The sequence below is a fragment of the Osmia lignaria genome, unplaced genomic scaffold (genome assembly GCF_051020975.1).
Source record: "Osmia lignaria lignaria isolate PbOS001 unplaced genomic scaffold, iyOsmLign1 scaffold0005, whole genome shotgun sequence".
Classification (NCBI taxonomy): Eukaryota; Metazoa; Arthropoda; class Insecta; order Hymenoptera; family Megachilidae; genus Osmia; species Osmia lignaria.
The window spans coordinates 19,411,695-19,426,085 of NW_027478162.1; positions in this window are offsets into that span (position 1 = coordinate 19,411,695).

Consider the following 14,391-nt stretch of genomic DNA (forward strand, 5'->3'; position numbering starts at 1 on the left):
GTCAGGCCCCTTCCCTTGAGATAAATCTGCAAATATCTCGGAAACGAAGCGAGCTATGGCAAAATGTTTAGAGACCTTTCTTGTAGAGAATTAAGTTTCCTACTTTTTAAGTAGTATGATATTTTTTGATCAGATGCGTAGTTCTCGAGATATATCAAGATATTTAAAAGTTCTGAAGCCGCACCAACATAATAGAGATACAGAAACACCGTGGCCCCTTTCTTTGAGATAACTCTGCACTATTGCGAGCTGCAAATGCCACTTCCAGCTTAGCTGTGCAGAGGAAGAACAACAAGAAGAAGAAATATCTCGAAATATGTCCGTCAGGCCAGTTCCTTTGAGCTGAATCTGCAAATATCTCGGAAACCAAGCGAGCTATGGCAAAATGTTAAGAGACGTTTTTTGTAGAGAATTATGTTTCCTACAATTTATGTTCTATGATATTTTTTGATCAGAACCGTAGTTTTCGAGATATATCGAGATATCTAAAAGTTCCGAAGACGCACCAACATAATAGAGATACAGAAACACCGTGGCCCCTTTCTTTGAGATAACTGTGCACTAGTGCGAGCCGCAAATGCCACTTCCAGCTTAGCTGTGCAGAAGAAGAACAACAAGAAGAAGAAATATCTCGAAATATGTCCGTCAGGCTCCTTCCCTTGAGATATATCTGCAAATATCTCGGAAAGGAAGCGAGCTATGGCAAAATGTTAAGAGACCTCTTTTGTAGAGAATTAAGTTTCCTACTTTTCATGTTCTATGATATTTTTTGATCAGATGCGTAGTTCTCGAGATATATCAAGATATTTAAAAGTTCCGAAGCCGCACCAACATAATAGAGATACAGAAACACCGTGGCCCCTTTCTTTGAGATAAGTCTGCACTAGTGCGAGCCGCAAATGCCACTTCCAGCTTAGCTGTGCAGAAGAAGAACAACAAGAAGAAGAAATATCTCGAAATATGTCCGTCAGGCCAGTTCCTTTGAGCTGAATCTGCAAATATCTCGGAAACCAAGCGAGCTATGGCAAAATGTTAAGAGACGTTTTTTGTAGAGAATTATGTTTCCTACAATTTATGTTCTATGATATTTTTTGATCAGAAGCGTAGTTTTCGAGATATATCGAGATATTTAAAAGTTCCGAAGACGCACCAACATAATAGAGATACAGAAACACCGTGGCCCCTTTCTTTGAGATAACTGTGCACTAGTGCGAGCCGCAAATGCCACTTCCAGCTTAGCTGTGCAGAAGAAGAACAACAAGAAGAAGAAATATCTCGAAATATGTCCGTCAGGCTCCTTCCCTTGAGATATATCTGCAAATATCTCGGAAAGGAAGCGAGCTATGGCAAAATGTTAAGAGACGTTTTTTGTAGAGAATTATGTTTCCTACAATTTATGTTCTATGATATTTTTTGATCAGAACCGTAGTTTTCGAGATATATCGAGATATTTAAAAGTTCCGAAGACGCACCAACATAATAGAGATACAGAAACACCGTGGCCCCTTTCTTTGAGATAACTGTGCACTAGTGCGAGCCGCAAATGCCACTTCCAGCTTAGCTGTGCAGAAGAAGAACAACAAGAAGAAGAAATATCTCGAAATATGTCCGTCAGGCTCCTTCCCTTGAGATATATCTGCAAATATCTCGGAAAGGAAGCGAGCTATGGCAAAATGTTAAGAGACCTCTTTTGTAGAGAATTAAGTTTCCTACTTTTCATGTTCTATGATATTTTTTGATCAGATGCGTAGTTCTCGAGATATATCAAGATATTTAAAAGTTCCGAAGCCGCACCAACATAATAGAGATACAGAAACACCGTGGCCCCTTTCTTTGAGATAAGTCTGCACTAGTGCGAGCCGCAAATGCCACTTCCAGCTTAGCTGTGCAGAAGAAGAACAACAAGAAGAAGAAATATCTCGAAATATGTCCGTCAGGCCAGTTCCTTTGAGCTGAATCTGCAAATATCTCGGAAACCAAGCGAGCTATGGCAAAATGTTAAGAGACGTTTTTTGTAGAGAATTATGTTTCCTACAATTTATGTTCTATGATATTTTTTGATCAGAAGCGTAGTTTTCGAGATATATCGAGATATTTAAAAGTTCCGAAGACGCACCAACATAATAGAGATACAGAAACACCGTGGCCCCTTTCTTTGAGATAACTGTGCACTAGTGCGAGCCGCAAATGCCACTTCCAGCTTAGCTGTGCAGAAGAAGAACAACAAGAAGAAGAAATATCTCGAAATATGTCCGTCAGGCTCCTTCCCTTGAGATATATCTGCAAATATCTCGGAAAGGAAGCGAGCTATGGCAAAATGTTAAGAGACCTCTTTTGTAGAGAATTAAGTTTCCTACTTTTCATGTTCTATGATATTTTTTGATCAGATGCGTAATTCTCGAGATATATCAAGATATTTAAAAGTTCCGAAGCCGCACCAACATAATAGAGATACAGAAACACCGTGGCCCCTTTCTTTGAGATAAGTCTGCACTAGTGCGAGCCGCAAATGCCACTTCCAGCTTAGCTGTGCAGAAGAAGAACAACAAGAAGAAGAAATATCTCGAAATATGTCCGTCAGGCCCCTTCCCTTGAGATAAATCTGCAAATATCTCGGAAACGAAGCGAGCTATGGCAAAATGTTAAGAGACCTTTTTTGTAGAGAATTATGTTTCCTACAATTTATGTTCTATGATATTTTTTGATCAGAAGCGTAGTTCTCGAGATATATCGAGATATTTAAAAGTTCCTAAGCCGCACCAACATAATAGGGATACAGAAACACCGTGGCCCCTTTCTTTGAGATAACTCTGCACTAGTGCGAGCCGCAAATGCCACTTCCAGCTTAGCTGTGCAGAAGAAGAACAACAAGAAGAAGAAATATCTCGAAATATGTCCGTCAGGCCCCTTCCCTTGAGATATATCTGCAAATATCTCGGAAAGGAAGCGAGCTATGGCAAAATGTTAAGAGACCTTTTTTGTCGAGAATTATGTTTCCTACAATTTATGTTCTATGATATTTTTTGATCAGAAGCGTAGTGGTCGAGATATATCGAGATGTTTAAAAGTTCCGAAGCCGCACCAACATAATAGAGATACAGAAACACCGTGGCCCCTTTCTTTGAGATAACTCTGCACTATTGCGAGCTGGAAATGCCACTTCCAGTTTAGCTGTGCAGAAGAAGAACAACAAGAAGAAGAAATATCTCGAAATATGTCCGTTAGGCCCCTTCCCTTGAGATAAATCTGCAAATATCTCGGAAAGGAAGCGAGCTATGGCAAAATGTTAAGAGACCTTTTTTGTAGAGAATTAAGTTTCCTACTTTTTATGTTCTATGATATTTTTTGATCAGATGCGTAGTTCTCGAGATATATCAAGATATTTAAAAGTTCCGAAGCCGCACCAACATAATAGAGATACAGAAACACCGTGGCCCCTTTCTTTGAGATAACTCTGCACTATTGCGCGCTGCAAATGCCACTTCCAGCTTAGCTGTGCAGAAGAAGAACAACAAGAAGAAGAAATATCTCGAAATATGTCCGTCAGGCCCCTTCCCTTGAGATAAATCTGCAAATATCTCGGAAACGAAGCGAGCTATGGCAAAATGTTAAGAGACCTTTTTTGTAGAGAATTAAGTTTCCTACTTTTTATGTTGTATGATATTTTTTGATCAGATGCGTAGTTCTCGAGATATATCAAGATATTTAAAAGTTCCGAAGCCGCACCAACATAATAGAGATACAGAAACACCGTGGCCCCTTTCTTTGAGATAACTCTGCACTAGTGCGAGCCGCAAATGCCACTTCCAGCTTAGCTGTGCAGAAGAAGAACAACAAGAAGAAGAAATATCTCGAAATATGTCCGTCAGGCCCCTTCCCTTGAGATAAATCTGCAAATATCTCGGAAACGAAGCGAGCTATGGCAGAATGTTAAGAGACGTTTTTTGTAGAGAATTATGTTTCCTACAATTTATGTTCTATGATATTTTTTGATCAGAAGCGTAGTTCTCGAGATATATCGAGATATTTAAAAGTTCCGAAGCCGCACCAACATAATAGGGATACAGAAACACCGTGGCCCCTTTCTTTGAGATAACTCTGCACTAGTGCGAGCCGCAAATGCCACTTCCAGCTTAGCTGTGCAGAAGAAGAACAACAAGACGAAGAAATATCTCGAAATATGTCCATCAGGACCCTTCCCTTGAGATAAATCTGCAAATATCTCGGAAACGAAGCGAGCTATGGCAAAATGTTAAGAGACCTTTTTTGTAGAGAATTAAGTTTCCTACTTTTTGTGTCCGATGATATTTTTTGATCAGATGCGTAGTTCTCGAGATATATCAAGATATTTAAAAGTTCCGAAGCCGCACCAACATAATAGAGGTACAGAAACACCGTGGCCTCTTTCTCTGAGATAACTCTGCACTATTGCGAGCTGCAAATGCCACTTCCAGCTTAGCTGTGCAGAAGAAGAACAACAAGAAGAAGAAACATCTCGAAATATGTCCGTCAGGCCCCTTCCCTTGAGATAAATCTGCAAATATCTCGGAAACGAAGCGAGCTATGGCAAAATCTTTAGAGACCTTTCTTGTAGAGAATTAAGTTTCCTACTTTTTATGTAGTATGATATTTTTTGATCAGATGCGTAGTTCTCGAGATATATCAAGATATTTAAAAGTTCCGAAGCCGCACCAACATAATAGAGATACAGAAACACCGTGGCCCCTTTCATTGAGATAACTCTGCACTAGTGCGAGCCGCAAATGCCACTTCCAGCTTAGCTGTGCAGAAGAAGAACAACAAGAAGAAGAAATATCTCGAAATATGTCCGTCAGGCCCCTTCCCTTGAGATAAATCTGCAAATATCTCGGAAACGAAGAGAGCTATGGCAAAATGTTAAGAGACCTTTTTGGTAGAGAATTAAGTTTCCTACTTTTCATGTTCTATGATATTTTTTGATCAGATGCGTAGTTCTCGAGATATATCAAGATATTTAAAAGTTCCGAAGCCGCACCAACATAATAGAGATACAGAAACACCGTGGCCCCTTTCTTTGAGATAACTCTGCACTATTGCGAGCTGCAAATGCCACTTCCAGCTTAGCTGTGCAGAAGAAGAACAACAAGAAGAAGAAATATCTCGAAATATGTCCGTCAGGCCAGTTCCTTTGAGCTGAATCTGCAAATATCTCGGAAACGAAGCGAGCTATGGCAAAATGTTAAGAGACATTTTTTGTAGAGAATTATGTTTCCTACAATTTATGTTCTATGATATTTTTTGATCAGAAGCGTAGTTTTCGAGATATATCGAGATACTTAAATGTTCCGAAGCCGCACCAACATAATAGAGATACAGAAACACCGTGGCCCCTTTCTTTGAGATAACTGTGCACTAGTGCGAGCCGCAAATGCCACTTCCAGCTTAGCTGTGCAGAAGAAGAACAACAAGTAGAAGAAATATCTCGAAATATGTCCGTCAGGCCCCTTCCCTTGAGATAAATCTGCAAATATCTCGGAAACGAAGCGAGCTATGGCAAAATGTTAAGAGACCTTTTTTGTAGAGAACTATGTTTCTTACTTTTTATGTTCTATGATATTTTTCGATCAGATGCGTAGTTCTCGAGATATATCAAGATATTTAAAAGTTCCGAAGCCGCACCAACATAATAGAGATACAGAAACACCGTGGCCCCTTTCTTTGAGATATCTCTGCACTATTGCGAGCTGCAAATGCCACTTCCAGCTTAGCTGTGCAGAAGAAGAACAACAAGAAGAAGAAATATCTCGAAATATGTCCGTCAGGCCACTTCCCTTGAGATAAATCTGCAAATATCTCGGAAACGAAGCGAGCTATGGCAAAATGTTAAGAGACCTTTTTTGTAGACAATTATGTTTCCTACAATTTATGTTCTATGATATTTTTTGATCAGAAGCGTAGTTCTCGAGATATATCGAGATATTTAAAAGTTCCGAAGCCGCACCAACATAATAGGGATACAGAAACACCGTGGCCCCTTTCTTTGATATAACTTTGCACTAGAGCGAGCCGCAAATGCCACTTCCAGCTTAGCTGTGCAGAAGAAGAACAACAAGAAGAAGAAATATCTCGAAATATGTCCATCAGGACCCTTCCCTTGAGATAAATCTGCAAATATCTCGGAAACGAAGCGAGCTATGGCAAAATGTTAACCCTTTCGGTACTATCGCCGCCTATAGTCGGCATCCACGAAACGTTCTGTGGGTACTAACGCCGCCTATAGTCGGCATCCACGAAACGTTCTGTGGGTACTAACGCCGCTTATAATCGGCATCCACGAAACGTTATGTGGGTACTAACGCCGCCTATAGTCGGCATCCACGAATCGTTCTGTGGGTACTAACGCCGCCTATAGTCGGCATCCACGAATCGTTCTCTGGGTTCGACCGCCGCCACACTCTGCATCTATAAAATATAGTATATAAATAACCTACGGAAAAGAAATTGGTATGTTTATTTATATCCTAAATGTTTTGAATGTTTTACTTAAAAGTTGGTTTAGTTTCCCTTCAGGATGACTGCGAAAAGTTTAAAAAGAAAACAATGGTTAAACACATTAATAGACTCAGGAAGTGACTCTAATGAAGAAAATGAGTATAATTTAGCATTTCGCAAAACAAGCAAAAGAAATTCAGCACGTATACTTAGCACCACGGAATCAGAAGAAACAGAGAAAACTGGAACATATGACATCAAATGGACTTCTAAAAATTTTAGCCCAAAAATTCATGATTTTACGCCACAACGTTCGGGAGTAGTAGGAAACAATTTAAATCGTTCGTCGAGAATTTTGGATTACTTTCAACTGTTTTTTTCTGAAGATTTAGTTCAATTCATCGTGGAAAAAACAAACAACTACTGGTGTCGACAACTTAAAAGGGATCACTTGGAGGTTTCAGAAGGGACGGAATTGAAGGAACTATATTGTTTTATTGCTCTGTCATTATTAATGACGCGAAACAAAAAGTTATCCTTAAAGGAATATTGGTGTAAAGATAAGCTTCTCCGAAGCGATATTTTCAGGGAAATTATGAGCAGAGATCGATACTTTTTATTATTGAAAATGTTGCATTTTACGGATGAAGTCGGTCATACTACTGATCGTTTACACAAAATAAATGAAATAGTGGAAAGGTTACGAAAATCATTTAATGATACATTTCAGCCATATCAACGATTATGTATAGACGAAAGTCTGCTTCTCTACAAAGGCCGTTTATCGTTTAAGCAATATATTCCTTCAAAAAGGAGTAGGTTTGGAATAAAGTCATTCCTTCTTTGCGATTGTGAAACAGGTTATGTGCAGGATATAATCATTTATTGTGGATCTAGTACTATTGTAGCTGCAGATTACAAAGATATTGGAAAGCCAGGCAACATTGTAATGTCGCTTTTGCAACCTTATCTAAATAAAGGCCATACAGTTTATGTGGACAACTGGTTTTCCAGTCCGACATTATTTAACCTACTCCACAAAAATGATACGAACGCTTGTGGCACCGTGCAGAGAAGACGAAAAGGAATGCCTAAGATTCTTGACAAATTGAAAAAAGGAGAGGCAAGTTTCCGCTCATCTGAAAATCTATTAGCAATGAAATGGTCTGATAGAAAAGAATTTTATATGCTTTCTACTATACATACTGCAGAATTTGCAGAAGTAGCTAACAAGTCTAGAAGCAATGTATTTAATCTGAAGCCGAAATGTGTAATAGACTATAACTGTTCAATGGGTGCAATAGACAAATCCGATATGCTTATAAGTACTATCGACACAACTCGCAAAAGTTTAAAGTGGTATCGTAAATATTTTTTCCATTTGATAGATATTTGCGTATGGAATGCTTTTTGCCTATATAAGCACATCACACAAAAGAAAATATCAATGGCGAAATTTCATCTGCAGTTAATTAAGGGAATATTACGAAAATACTACAAAAATCATCAATTTTATCAGTGTGGCAAGCCAGGAAATAATTATCCAGTAAGGCTTACAGGGAGACATTTTCCTTCGATATACCATTCGGAAAAAAAGAATCAAAAACGAAGATGCGTTGTATGTAGCGCTGAAGGTAAAAGACGTGAATCCAGGTATCAGTGTGAATATTGTGATGTGGGCTTGTGCATTTCCCCTTGTTTTGAAATCTATCACACCAAATTACACTATTAGTTTTGTCATTTATTTTAATTTTATGATTCCGGAATATACTAATTTATATGAATATCATTTATTTTATTTATTTTCATGTACTGTAAAGAAATAAATAGAAAACTATTAGTTTTGTCATTTATTTTAATTTTGTGATTTTGGAATATACTAATTTATATGAATACCGCTTATTTTATTTTATGTTATTTATTTTAATGTACTGCAAAGAAATGAATATGATGTAAATTTAAATAAATTTAACATTTTTTACTTCTGTTCTCATCTACAAATTCATTATTTTATTTCCATTGCTGATCAGGAGCTCGTCATTTATATGAATGCAGCAAAACATGTTTTCGCGCCTGACACTGCGGTACAGTGCAACTACTCTCGCGGCTCACACTGCCGTCCAGTGCAAGCACTCTCGCGGAAAACTCTTCCGTCCAGCGAATGTACAACCGCGGACAGCGCTTCCGTACCGAAAGGGTTAAGAGACCTTTTTTGTAGAGAATTAAGTTTCCTACTTTTTATGTCCGATGATATTTTTTGATCAGATGCGTAGTTCTCGAGATATATCAAGATATTTAAAAGTTCCGAAGCCGCACCAACATAATAGAGGTACAGAAACACCGTGGCCTCTTTCTCTGAGATAACTCTGCACTATTGCGAGCTGCAAATGCCACTTCCAGCTTAGCTGTGCAGAAGAAGAACAACAAGAAGAAGAAACATCTCGAAATATGTCCGTCCGGCCCCTTCCCTTGAGATAAATCTGCAAATATCTCGGAAACGAAGCGAGCTATGGCAAAATCTTTAGAGACCTTTCTTGTAGAGAATTAAGTTTCCTACTTTTTATGTAGTATGATATTTTTTGATCAGATGCGTAGTTCTCGAGATATATCAAGATATTTAAAAGTTCCGAAGCCGCACCAACATAATAGAGATACAGAAACACCGTGGCCCCTTTCATTGAGATAACTCTGCACTAGTGCGAGCCGCAAATGCCACTTCCAGCTTAGCTGTGCAGAAGAAGAACAACAAGAAGAAGAAATATCTCGAAATATGTCCGTCAGGCCCCTTCCCTTGAGATAAATCTGCAAATATCTCGGAAACGAAGAGAGCTATGGCAAAATGTTAAGAGACCTTTTTGGTAGAGAATTAAGTTTCCTACTTTTCATGTTCTATGATATTTTTTGATCAGATGCGTAGTTCTCGAGATATATCAAGATATTTAAAAGTTCCGAAGCCGCACCAACATAATAGAGATACAGAAACACCGTGGCCCCTTTCTTTGAGATAACTCTGCACTATTGCGAGCTGCAAATGCCACTTCCAGCTTAGCTGTGCAGAAGAAGAACAACAAGAAGAAGAAATATCTCGAAATATGTCCGTCAGGCCAGTTCCTTTGAGCTGAATCTGCAAATATCTCGGAAACGAAGCGAGCTATGGCAAAATGTTAAGAGACATTTTTTGTAGAGAATTATGTTTCCTACAATTTATGTTCTATGATATTTTTTGATCAGAAGCGTAGTTTTCGAGATATATCGAGATACTTAAATGTTCCGAAGCCGCACCAACATAATAGAGATACAGAAACACCGTGGCCCCTTTCTTTGAGATAACTGTGCACTAGTGCGAGCCGCAAATGCCACTTCCAGCTTAGCTGTGCAGAAGAAGAACAACAAGTAGAAGAAATATCTCGAAATATGTCCGTCAGGCCCCTTCCCTTGAGATAAATCTGCAAATATCTCGGAAACGAAGCGAGCTATGGCAAAATGTTAAGAGACCTTTTTTGTAGAGAATTATGTTTCTTACTTTTTATGTTCTATGATATTTTTCGATCAGATGCGTAGTTCTCGAGATATATCAAGATATTTAAAAGTTCCGAAGCCGCACCAACATAATAGAGATACAGAAACACCGTGGCCCCTTTCTTTGAGATATCTCTGCACTATTGCGAGCTGCAAATGCCACTTCCAGCTTAGCTGTGCAGAAGAAGAACAACAAGAAGAAGAAATATCTCGAAATATGTCCGTCAGGCCACTTCCCTTGAGATAAATCTGCAAATATCTCGGAAACGAAGCGAGCTATGGCAAAATGTTAAGAGACCTTTTTTGTAGAGAATTAAGTTTCCTACTTTTTATGTTCTATGATATTTTTTGATCAGACGCGTAGTTCTCGAGATATATCAAGATATTTAAAAGTTCCGACGCCGCACCAACATAATAGAGATACAGAAACACCGTGGCCCCTTTCTTTGAGATAACTGTGCACTAGTGCGAGCCGCAAATGCCACTTCCAGCTTAGCTGTGCAGAAGAAGAACAACAAGAAGAAGAAATATCTCGAAATATGTCCGTCAGGCCCCTTCCCTTGAGATAAATCTGCAAATATCTCGGAAACAAAGAGAGCTATGGCAAAATGTATAGAGACCTTTTTGGTAGAGAATTAAGTTTCCTACTTTTCATGTTCTATGATATTTTTTGATCAGATGCGTAGTTCTCGAGATATATCAAGATATTTAAAAGTTCCGAAGCCGCACCAACATAATAGAGATACAGAAACACCGTGGCCCCTTTCTTTGAGATAACTCTGCACTACTGCGAGCTGCAAATGCCACTTCCAGCTTAGCTGTGCAGAAGAAGAACAACAAGAAGAAGAAATATCTCGAAATATGTCCGTCAGGCCCCTTCCCTTGAGATATATCTGCAAATATCTCGGAAACGAAGCGAGCTATGGCAAAATGTTAAGAGACCTTTTTTGTAGAGAATTATGTTTCCTACAATTTAGGTTCTATAATATTTTTTGATCAGAAGCGTAGTTTTCGAGATATATCGAGATATTTAAAAGTTCCGAAGCCGCACCAACATAATAGAGATACAGAAACACCGTGGCCCCTTTCATTGAGATAACTCTGCACTACTGCGAGCTGCAAATGCCACTTCCAGCTTAGCTGTGCAGAAGAAGAACAACAAGAAGAAGAAATATCTCGAAATATGTCCGTCAGGCCCCTTCCCTTGAGATATATCTGCAAATATCTCGGAAACGAAGCGAGCTATGGCAAAATGTTAAGAGACCTTTTTTGTAGAGAATTATGTTTCCTACAATTTAGGTTCTATAATATTTTTTGATCAGAAGCGTAGTTTTCGAGATATATCGAGATATTTAAAAGTTCCGAAGCCGCACCAACATAATAGAGATACAGAAACACCGTGGCCCCTTTCATTGAGATAACTCTGCACTAGTGCGAGCCGCAAATGCCACTTCCAGCTTAGCTGTGCAGAAGAAGAACAACAAGAAGAAGAAATATCTCGAAATATGTCCGTCAGGCCCCTTCCCTTGAGATAAATCTGCAAATATCTCGGAAACGAAGAGAGCTATGGCAAAATGTTAAGAGACCTTTTTTGTAGAGAATTAAGTTTCCTACTTTTCATGTTCTATGATATTTTTTGATCAGAAGCGTAGTTTTCGAGATACATCGAGATACTTAAAAGTTCCGAAGCCGCACCAACATAATAGAGATACAGAAACACCGTGGCCCCTTTCTTTGAGATAACTGTGCACTAGTGCGAGCCGCAAATGCCACTTCCAGCTTAGCTGTGCAGAAGAAGAACAACAAGAAGAAGAAATATCTCGAAATATGTCCGTCAGGCCCCTTCCCTTGAGATATATCTGCAAATATCTCGGAAAGGAAGCGAGCTATGGCAAAATCTTAAGAGACCTTTTTTGTAGAGAATTATGTTTCCTACAATTTAGGTTCTATGATATTTTTTGATCAGAAGCGTAGTTTTCGAGATATATCGAGATATTTAAAAGTTCCGAAGCCGCACCAACATAATAGAGATACAGAAACACCGTGGCCCCTTTCATTGAGATAACTCTGCACTAGTGCGAGCCGCAAATGCCACTTCCAGCTTAGCTGTGCAGAAGAAGAACAACAAGAAGAAGAAATATCTCGAAATATGTCCGTCAGGCCCCTTCCCTTGAGATAAATCTGCAAATATCTCGGAAACGAAGAGAGCTATGGCAAAATGTTAAGAGACCTTTTTGGTAGAGAATTAAGTTTCCTACTTTTCATGTTCTATGATATTTTTTGATCAGATGCGTAGTTTTCGAGATATATCGAGATATTTAAAAGTTCCGAAGCCGCACCAACATAATAGAGATATAGAAACACCGTGGCCCCTTTCTTTGAGATAACTCTGCACTAGTGCGAGCCGCAAATGCCACTTCCAGCTTAGCTGTGCAGAAGAAGAACAACAAGAAGAAGAAATATCTCGAAATATGTCCGTCAGGCCCCTTCCCTTGAGATAAATATGCAAATATCTCGGAAACGAAGCGAGCTATGGCAAAATGTTAAGAGACCTTTTTTGTAGAGAATTGAGTTTCCTACTTTTTATGTTCTATGATATTTTTTGATCAGATGCGTAGTTCTCGAGATATATCAAGATATTTAAAAGTTCCGAAGCCGCACCAACATAATAGAGATACAGAAACACCGTGGCCCCTTTCTTTGAGATAACTCTGCACTATTACGAGCTGCAAATGCCACTTCCAGCTTAGCTGTGCAGAGCAAGAACAACAAGAAGAAGAAATATCTCGAAATATGTCCGTCAGGCCAGTTCCTTTGAGCTGAATCTGCAAATATCTCGGAAACGAAGCGAGCTATGGCAAAATGTTAAGAGACGTTTTTTGTAGAGAATTATGTTTCCTACAATTTATGTTCTATGATATTTTTTGATCAGAAGCGTAGTTTTCGAGATACATCGAGATACTTAAAAGTTCCGAAGCCGCACCAACATAATAGAGATACAGAAACACCGTGGCCCCTTTCTTTGAGATAACTCTGCACTAGTGCGTGCCGCAAATGCCACTTCCAGCTTAGCTGTGCAGAAGAAGAACAACAAGAAGAAGAAATATCTCGAAATATGTCCGTCAGGCCCCTTCCCTTGAGATAAATCTGCAAATATCTCGGAAACGAAGCGAGCTATGGCAAAATGTTAAGAGACCTTTTTTGTAGAGAATTATGTTTCTTACTTTTTATGTTCTATGATATTTTTTGATCAGACGCGTAGTTCTCGAGATATATCAAGATATTTAAAAGTTCCAAAGCCGCACCAACATAATAGAGATACAGAAACACCGTGGCCCCTTTCTTTGAGATATCTCTGCACGATTGCGAGCTGCAAATGCCACTTCCAGCTTAGCTGTGCAGAAGAAGAACAACAAGAAGAAGAAATATCTCGAAATATGTCCGTCAGGCCACTTCCCTTGAGATATATCTGCAATTATCTCGGAAACGAAGCGAGCTATGGCAAAATGTTAAGAGACCGTTTTTGTAGAGAATTAAGTTTCCTACTTTTTATGTTCTATGACATTTTTTGATCAGACGCGTAGTTCTCGAGATATATCAAGATATTCAAAAGTTCCGAAGCCGCACCAACATAATAGAGATACAGAAACACCGTGGCCCCTTTCTTTGAGATAACTCTGCACTATTGCGAGCTGCAAATGCCACTTCCAGCTTAGCTGTGCAGAAGAAGAACAACAAGAAGAAGATATATCTCGAAATATGTCCGCCAGGCCCCTTCCCTTGAGATAAATCTGCAAATATCTCGGAAACGAAGAGAGCTATGGCAAAATGTTAAGAGACCTGTTTTGTAGAGAATTAAGTTTCCTACTTTTCATGTTCTATGATATTTTTTGATCAGATGCGTAGTTCTCGAGATATATCAAGATATTTAAAAGTTCCGAAGCCGCACCAACATAATAGAGATACAGAAACACCGTGGCCCCTTTCTTTGAGATAACTCTGCACTATGGCGAGCTGCAAATGCCACTTCCAGCTTAGCTGTGCAGAGGAAGAACAACAAGAAGAAGAAATATCTCGAAATATGTCCGTCAGGCCAGTTCCTTTGAGCTGAATCTGCAAATATCTCGGAAACGAAGCGAGCTGTGGCAAAATGTTAAGACACGTTTTTTGTAGAGAATTATGTTTCCTACAATTTATGTTCTATGATATTTTTTGATCAGAAGCGTAGTTTTCGAGATATATCGAGATATTTAAAAGTTCCGAAGCCGCACCAACATGATAGAGATACAGAAACACCGTGGCCCCTTTCTTTGAGATAACTCTGCACTAGTGCGAGCCGCAAATGCCACTTCCAGCTTAGCTGTGCAGAAGAAGAACAACAAGAAGAAGAAATATCTCGAA